The sequence below is a fragment of the Chiloscyllium punctatum genome, chromosome 36 (genome assembly GCF_047496795.1).
Source record: "Chiloscyllium punctatum isolate Juve2018m chromosome 36, sChiPun1.3, whole genome shotgun sequence".
Classification (NCBI taxonomy): Eukaryota; Metazoa; Chordata; class Chondrichthyes; order Orectolobiformes; family Hemiscylliidae; genus Chiloscyllium; species Chiloscyllium punctatum.
Window position 1 is genome coordinate 13683383 of NC_092774.1, and position 8158 is coordinate 13691540.

At 47.4% G+C, this 8158-nt stretch overlaps 1 long non-coding RNA gene across 1 annotated transcript; it reads right to left on the minus strand.

The window, feature by feature from the left end:
- Positions 1 to 359: 359 nt before the first annotated feature.
- Positions 360 to 7656, minus strand: LOC140460823 (uncharacterized). Its single transcript, XR_011954363.1, has 2 exons — positions 7158 to 7656; positions 360 to 4622 (listed from the first exon to the last, which is right to left on the minus strand). It is a non-coding gene; the product is annotated as an uncharacterized lncRNA (long non-coding RNA).
- Between the last annotated feature and the right edge of the window lie 502 nt (positions 7657 to 8158).

Here is an 8158-nt window from a genome sequence, read left to right on the forward strand (position 1 = left end):
GCACCCCCGTTCTTTCCTCCCACCACCCACAGCTCCCACTGTCCATTCCACCGCCAACCACAGCGCCCCTTGTCCATTCTCTCTCCATCCCCAGGTTCTTGCCCGTTCTCCCTCTATACTCCAAACACCCTGTCCATTCTCTCTCACGCCACCCTCTGTAACCCTGTCGTTTCATTCCTCAGGCCCTGTCCAGTCCGTCTCCCCACCTTCTACACCCATCTATTCTCTCTCACCCCACACTCTGTCCCATGTCCATTCTTCCAGCCCCCACCATCCATTTTCTCTCTCTCCCCTCCCCCCACCATCTGCCACCCGCCCCATTCTCTCTCCCCTGAAATACACCAGGCTCGGAGTCAGAATTGGGGTTCAATGACAGAGTTTATTGCACAAGGAAATACCGGGGCTCCAGGGAGAGAAAGACACCAACAGCACAGTGTCAGCTGCGAGACTTCTCTCGACCCGGAGCACACGTCAAGAAGCTTTTATACATTTTTGATACAATCGGTCAGGGATGAGATTATTGTCTTTGTAACATGATTTGTTTATGGTAATCCTTGCAGAATCGTTGATAGTTGATACAATCATTGTCAGTTCCAGCACAACCTTTGTTAATTTCCACACAGTCGTTGTCAGTTTCAGTGCAGACGTTGTCCATTTCAATGTCTGCATGGAAATCCATTGTTGTTGTAATGGGCGCTAATTGCTCTCCTTGAGAAGGAGGATTCCTGCAGCCCTGGCTGTTAGCATTTGGTATTGAGTCTGTATCATGCTGTTGGCACTTCTATAAGAGGTGTTGGCTGGACCCAGACACTTCAGTGGGCAGTATTCATTACTCATGAATATTCTCTCCCCCACCCGCCTTAAACTAATCACCTGGGTTGTGAGTCCATTGTGCTAACATTCTGGTGGCCCCAGGCAGTGTCTGTATCTGCTCTGCTGTTTCTCTCCATATTGTGATCCAGTGACCATCTCGTGTGTCAAGTTGGCCAACTGATGGCTCAGTGACCATCTTGTGTGTCTGTGTGCCTAGTGTCACCCTGCCCTGTGCCATCTCCCACTTCTCCGCCACGCCCACTCTCTCTCCCCCGCCCAATTTCTCTATCAACCCCACTCATTCTCTCTCTCTCTGTACCCCCTAGTCTCTCTCTACCCACACCCTCTGCTCCCTCGTCCATTTTCTCTCTCTCTGTCCCCCATCCAGTCTGTCTCTTTTCTCCCCAGCCCCCACCACACCGTCCTTTCTCGAGCCTCGAACCATCTTTGACCTCTGTATCAAACCCTTCAAAGGACAGAGAGAGAGAGAGAGAGAGATAATGGATGGTGATGACTCTACCTGGGAGTCGGGAGGGGTGAGAAATGGCTGATCTTCAAAATTGAGAATACCTAAAACAATATCTTCAGAAACATCGTTAAAGCCAGAAAGCGCGTTCAAGTTTTTCAAAAGAGCTGCTGAAATCTATCTGATTCTTTCACTGAAATAAACGCAGTCAGGCCACCGCTCAGGACAGGCTGGAAGGGGTGAATGGGTGAAAGTGAGCACTGCAGATGCAGGAGATTAGAGTCAAGATTAGAGTGGTGCTGGAAAAGCACAGTCGGTCAGGCAGCATTCGAGACTTTTGTATGAAACGTCAATGTTCCTGCTCCTTGGATGCTGCCTGACCTGCTGTCATTTCCAACACCACTCTGATCTTGAATGTAAGGGGTGAATGGCCTAGTCCTAGTCCTGTGAAGTTGGTTCCAACTATCTAGAAATAGCATCACAGAGCACAGAAACATACCCTTTGGTCTATGCCGACCAGATATCCTAAATTAATCTAGTGACCCATTTGCCAGTATTTGGCTCCTTATCCCTCTGAATCTGTCCTATTTATATCCCCATCCAGATGCATTTTAAATATTATCATTGTACTAGCCTCCACCACTCCCTCTGGCTGACACGCACCAGCGTCTGTGCAAAAAGGTTGCCCCTCAGAAACCTTTCCCCCCTCACCCTAAACCCATGCCCTCCAGTTCTGGACTCGGGGAAAGGCCAGACAGAATGCAAAAGTAATACAATGTCGAATCACAGGGAAAAACAAATTGTGGCTCTACCCCTTTTTTCCTATTGGCATTTGGACTCTTAACATCTGACAGAAACACCAGCATTGAAAAGTGTGGTGCTGGAAAAACACAGCAGGCCAGGCAGCATCCGAGGAGCAGGAGAATCGACGTTTCGGGCATAAGCCCTTCTTCAGGAATTTTATGCCAGAATTTTCAACTCTGGTCTCCAGCATCTGAAGTCCTAACTTTCTCCAAGAAACACCACCATCCCCAATGAGCATACTGCGCATGTTTTCCGGTGTCATCAACGCAGTGCACATGCCCACCGGTGTCAGCAAAACTCTGGGCATGCTCATTGCTTTCCGCAAAAAAAAGTCGCGCGATCTTGCTTTGATGGCCCAATAGGGAACCGTGGAGGACCAGAACAAAACTGGTCCTCCTGCCAATCAGAGCCACCCCATTGTCTGAATGCGGAAGTTGGACCTTGAGTTTCTGAAGCTGCTCCTCCTGCTCCTCTCTTTCTGAATCAACATTGAGCTTCACTCAGACCGCAAATCCCTTCCTCTGTCTCAGATCTGTGAGTACGGCACTCTCTCATCTCGCCCCCTTTGCCATTTCTACTTCTTTCCGGAGTTCAATTGTTGACTTACACCAACTGAAAGGAAAGGGATTGAACCCAGGGAGGGGACGGACTATGGAAAAGTGATCGAGGTCTGTGTTTCAATTGGCAAAATAGACAGGCAGGAGGCTGGAAGGACACAGCAAATCAGGCAGCATCACGAGGTGTAGAAGTCGGTATTTCTGGTGTAACCCTTCTTCAGGACTGGGGCTGGGGCTAAAGTGGGGATAGGTGAAGATAGGGATAGGGAGAGGGTCCGGCCTGATTAATCATTGGGTGGAAGAAATCAGGTTGGTGGCAGGAAGGAGTGGGAGTGAGGGGCACGGGGCTGAGAAGGGAGTCGGGGGATGGAAAGGGAGGTTATTTGAAATTGGAGAACTCGATGTTGGGTCCTGCAGGCTGTAGGCTGCCCGGGCGGAAGATGTGGTTTGTTCCCTAATTTGCAGTTTGGTTCGTTGTGGCAATAGAGGAAGCCTATGATGTTCTTGTCAGAAAGGGAGTGGGAAGGGGAATTAAAATCGATGGTGACTGGGAGGTCTGGTCAGCCTCTATGGACCCGGCTGTGATGCTCACCAATCCGTTCCCCAAGTTTCGGTCTCCCCGAAGTAGAGAAGACCACAATTTACAAACACGTGGCAAATGCAGTATCTCAATGTGAACTCATAGTCTTTGCTATGGAAAAAAAAAGCAGAAAGACGGTTTATTATTTAAATGGTGATACTTTGGGATGTGGAGAAAGTGAGAACTGCAGATGCTGGAGATTAGAGTCAAAGTGTGGTGCTAGAAAAAGGCAGTAGGTCAGGCAACATCTGAGGACCTTGAGAGTTGACATTTCGATCCCGAGCACTTCATCAGGAATGATGTGTGGATGGACAAAGGGTCTGATTCTGTGCTGCATGACTCTAATCATCTTCGGGGAGAGCAGAAGGGTGATTGTGAAGGTTGGAGTTTAAGAGGAGCTTTCAAAGATGTTTGCCCTTAATGGGAGCAGATGAAGTTACAATGAAATCTTGCATTTGTGAGACAGCAACTGAGTGAGTGAGTAAATCCGAGGTTTTGGTGCAAAGTGGGAATTCATTGCACTGTGAGGATGAAGCCCTACCTATTGAGTCATTTCTGCTGGTGAATGAAACCAGGCTCAAGATTAGGAGGAGTAAATTTAGGACAGGGATGAGGAGGAACTGCTTTTCCTGGAGTCTAGTGAATCTATGGAATTCTCTGCCCCAGGAAGCAGTGGAGGCAGCTTCATTAAGTATATTCAAGACACAGTTGGATGAGTTTTTGCATGGTACGGGAATTAAAGGTAGTTGGGACAATGCAAGGAGAAGGATCTCAGATGATGAATAGATCAGCCATGATCTTAATGAATGGCAGAACAGATTGGATGGGCCAAATGGCCTTCTCCTGCTTCTATTACAATGTAACTGTAACCCTGCATTTCCCACGGCTAACCCACCTAACCTGCACATCCGTCATCATTATAGGCAATTTAGCATGGCCAATCCAAATCAAGGCCGGTGAGCAGTGAGGTGATGTGGGAAATGAACATCAGAGAAAGGGACAAGGAGAGTAAATGTACCAGCAATCAAAACTGGATTCTAAAGATCACAAAAACTGAAACGGTGAGTCTGAATGTGTGCTGCATTGTAACAAAAGTGAATGAATTAACTGCACACATTGAAGTGAATAATTATGGTCTGAGACTCCTTACAGAGACATGGCTTTAGGATGGCAAGGATTAGATTCTGTATATTGAGGGTGTTGTCTAATGGGAAGCTTGGTAAAGGTAGAGGGTTGGCACTGCTCATCAAAGCTCTGATCACATGGTAGTCTGATGTCAGCTCGGGTTTTAGGGCCTGGTTTCTCTGTCCTCTGTTGATCTCCCTGTCCCCAAGGAGTATGATGTCGGTCTGTGCTCAGCTCTGCTGGATTTCTGCTGAAGCTTTGTCCCCTTTCTCACCTTCTGGAACAATAAAGCATTCAGTCAATCAAGCCCCAACCCACCATCTCCCAGTCTGTCAGCCACCCAGGCACAGTGTAATCACAGCAGGGGATCTCACAAGAAAAAGGAAACCAAATTCGAAATGACGAGGTGCTCGTGTTTAATGTTTGTTCATGAGAAAGTAAACCACAAATGGGGCTCTCCCAGGATTCTTATACTATCCTACTTGAGGAATTCTCTCTCCCTTACATCTAACTCTGAGAACCCAGCTATGATTTACAATAATATTTACACCAGCAGAAGTAAGGCACCTGTTCTCAAATAGACAGAGAGATATACAAGATGTGCACATACAAGATCTCTCATACACACACACACACACACACACACACACACACACACACACACACGTTCACGGGAGTGAATGCACATTTTCAGAGCTGAGCTCAAGTGTCACTTTTTGTCATAAAACTTTAAGTTCGCTTGATAAGGTGCTTTCCAGGGATTTCTGGGATTTGCATATTAATGAAACCTACAACCCATTTGTAAAGATGAAAGACTTAACAATCCAGGTTTGTTCAATGGATCATTTCAGTGGCAGGACACTGTCATGTTTTTCCATAAATTCTGTGTCTTATTATTTTATTCTCCACAACCACTTGATGAAGGAACAGTGCTCCAAAAGCTAGTGCTTCTAAATAAACCTGTTGGACTATAACGTGGTGTTGCGATTTTTACCTTTGTCCAGGTTAGGGGGGGAGTTGCTATGCTAAATTACCCATAGTGCCCAGGGATGTGCAGGTTAGGTGTGATAGTCAGGGAGTAGAGCAACAGGTGAAGAGGAATAGATGTGGGTGGGTTACCCTTCGGAGGGTCAGTGTGGACTCGTCGGGCCGAGTGGCGTGCTTCCACACTGTGGGGATTCTGTGAAGGGAAGGTATTCCTGCAAACTGTGCAGGGCGGTGCAGGCTAGCTAGCCGGCCGGCCGCGCCCCACCCCTTCCTCGCCCCTTTTCCCATTCCCTACCCCACCCCTGACCCATTGAAGGCGTCACAACGCGGAAGTGGCCCTGTCAGTTTGCATGAGACTCCCTCCCTCAGCAATTCTTCATCCTGGGAGTGTGTGGGGGGAATCTGTTCACTTGTGCCAACTGGAGTGAATCCAAGGAGGCAGCAGACTCTGCAAACACAGGTATGTGTCTTAATTACCCGGGTGAGGAGGGACAGAAGGATGGGGTGGAGCTGTTTTCCCCATCGCGCCAGAGTCTGAGACTTTTATAAAATCATGAGGGGTATGGATAGGGAAAATAGACAAGGTCTTTCCATTGGGATGGGAGAGTCCCAAACTGGAGGGTCATAGGTTCAGTGTGAGGGCAGTGGGGAAATGTAAAAGAGACCTCGGGGGCAACTTTATCATGAAGAGGGTGATGCGTATATGGAATGAGCTGCCAGAGGAAGTGGTGGGGGCTGGTAGAATTCCAACAGTTAAAAGGCATCTGGATGGGCGGATGAATACAAAGGGTTCAGATATAGAGGGGCCAAGTGATGGTAAATGCGACTGGAGTCATAGAGATGTACAGCACAGAAACAGACCCTTTGGTCCAACTCGTCCTTGCTGACAAGAGATCCAACCCAATTTAGTCCCAGCTGTCAGCTCCCGGCCCATATAGGGGCCAAGTGATGGCAAATCTGACTAGATTAATTTAGGATATCTGGGCAGGTTGGACCAAAGGGTCTGTTTCCGTGCTGTGTGACTCAAATTGTCTTCAGTGAAAGCAGAAGTGTGGTTGTGAAGGCTGGACTTTCAGAGCATGTTTTGCCTTGACTGGGAGCAGAAGAGTTTGACTGAAGTGTGTCGGTGTTAATGCCTTGATGTCTCATTTTGCTCCCACTTTCCCGGGGTCATTAACCATTTTGTGTCTGGTTGTTCTTCAAGAAGCTGCATTGCAGGTTCACCCTGAATTGACACTTTTTTTTTTGCTTCCCAAAATCAGACCTGCTCACTCTCAGCAGTATCCCAGTGTTGTGAAAGATATTAACTTTCAGGTGGAGGTATCCAAAATTCAGAGAGATGTCAGTCTTGATGTTTTTGCTTTTTCTGCCCCTGTAAGATCCTGAATCAGCACCTTCAGGGGAATTAGTTTGAGCGGAGTGAGAACAGAGGGGAAGGGAGAGTGGGATGGTGCTTTCAATTTTGTGGAACAACAAAAGAAAAGAATATTCCACAGAAAGTAGAATTGCTTGTTCTGAATTTCTACCCTGTACTGATAGTGATGACTTTTGTAATCTCTTTTTGCAGAGTATATGAAAATCTGAAGACTGAAGTTTCAAAATCAACGGATGAAGGGCTTATTCCCGAAACATTGACCCTCCTGTTCCTCGGATGCTCCCTGACTCCCCTGTGCTTTTCCAGCGCCACATTTTTCGACTGACTCTCCTTTGTTCCGAAGGGGCGGGGTTTACGAGTCAGTCCTGGAAGGGGCGGGGTTTACGAGCTGCGTTCGGAAGGGGCGGGGTCGACGTGTCCCCTGTGCGGAGGAGGGGGCGGGACTAGTACCTGGACCAGTGGGCGTGGCCATCCCGAAGCCGGAAGTGTGCCCGCGGTCTGTTTCCTCCGCTGGAGCCTCGCCTGCAGCAAGTAAGGTAAAGCTTTATCAATATTTCCTTTTACAGAGTTTGTATTTAATAACCAGTAATGGATACTCAATATCATCATAAAGTCCCAAAATGCAATTCATTTCAATCCATTGCAGATAAGCACTAAGAGTTAATTTTCTACAGGATTCAACAGTCTCAGCACTAAAATGGTCTCACAAGGGAACGGCTGTGAATGTTATCACTTGGTGTCCTGTTCACACAGATTCACCGATGCTGAGGCAAACGTTCTTCATTGCCTTACAGCATCCTGTTATCACTTGGTGAGCCCAGGTGTCCCTATCTTTAAGTTCTCTCCTCATTCTGAGCCTTCCTGCCTGTTTATTTTCTAGTGCAGTAAATGTATGCAATAATTCAGCATTACATTTTAGTCTGAATGTTTAAAGACAAGTTTTAAGGCTCTTGACTTTATCACCCAGATGCCCACACCCTCATTCCTCCCTTTGATTGCACCGCGATCACTGAAAGAGAAGGCGAGTCCAAACGAATGCCCTTCAAGGTGGTCCAGCCATCAACATCCTGTAGAGCAGCACCACCATCTTCGCAGCTCATCTGGTCATATTTATCATCACCATCGACACGTGTGGGTGAGCCATCAGATCGCGAAAGGAACATCTTCTGGGGCAAATCTATATCACTCATAAGCCTAGCAATTAAATAGCTAACAATACCAATACCGACAAACAGACATAGCTAAACCGATGAGCCAATTGTACCATCGGCCCGATCTGCAGTTTCCCCAACTGGTCCCTTCAGTCATTCTGTCACGGAATACCTGGATCTCTTCTTGAATCTTAGTAATATTGCCAGTGAGATCGGGAATGCCCATAGTGCATTTATCTTGGACAATGGTGCAGACCTCACCCTCCCGGGCGAGTATATAGTCTAAGGCATACCGATTCT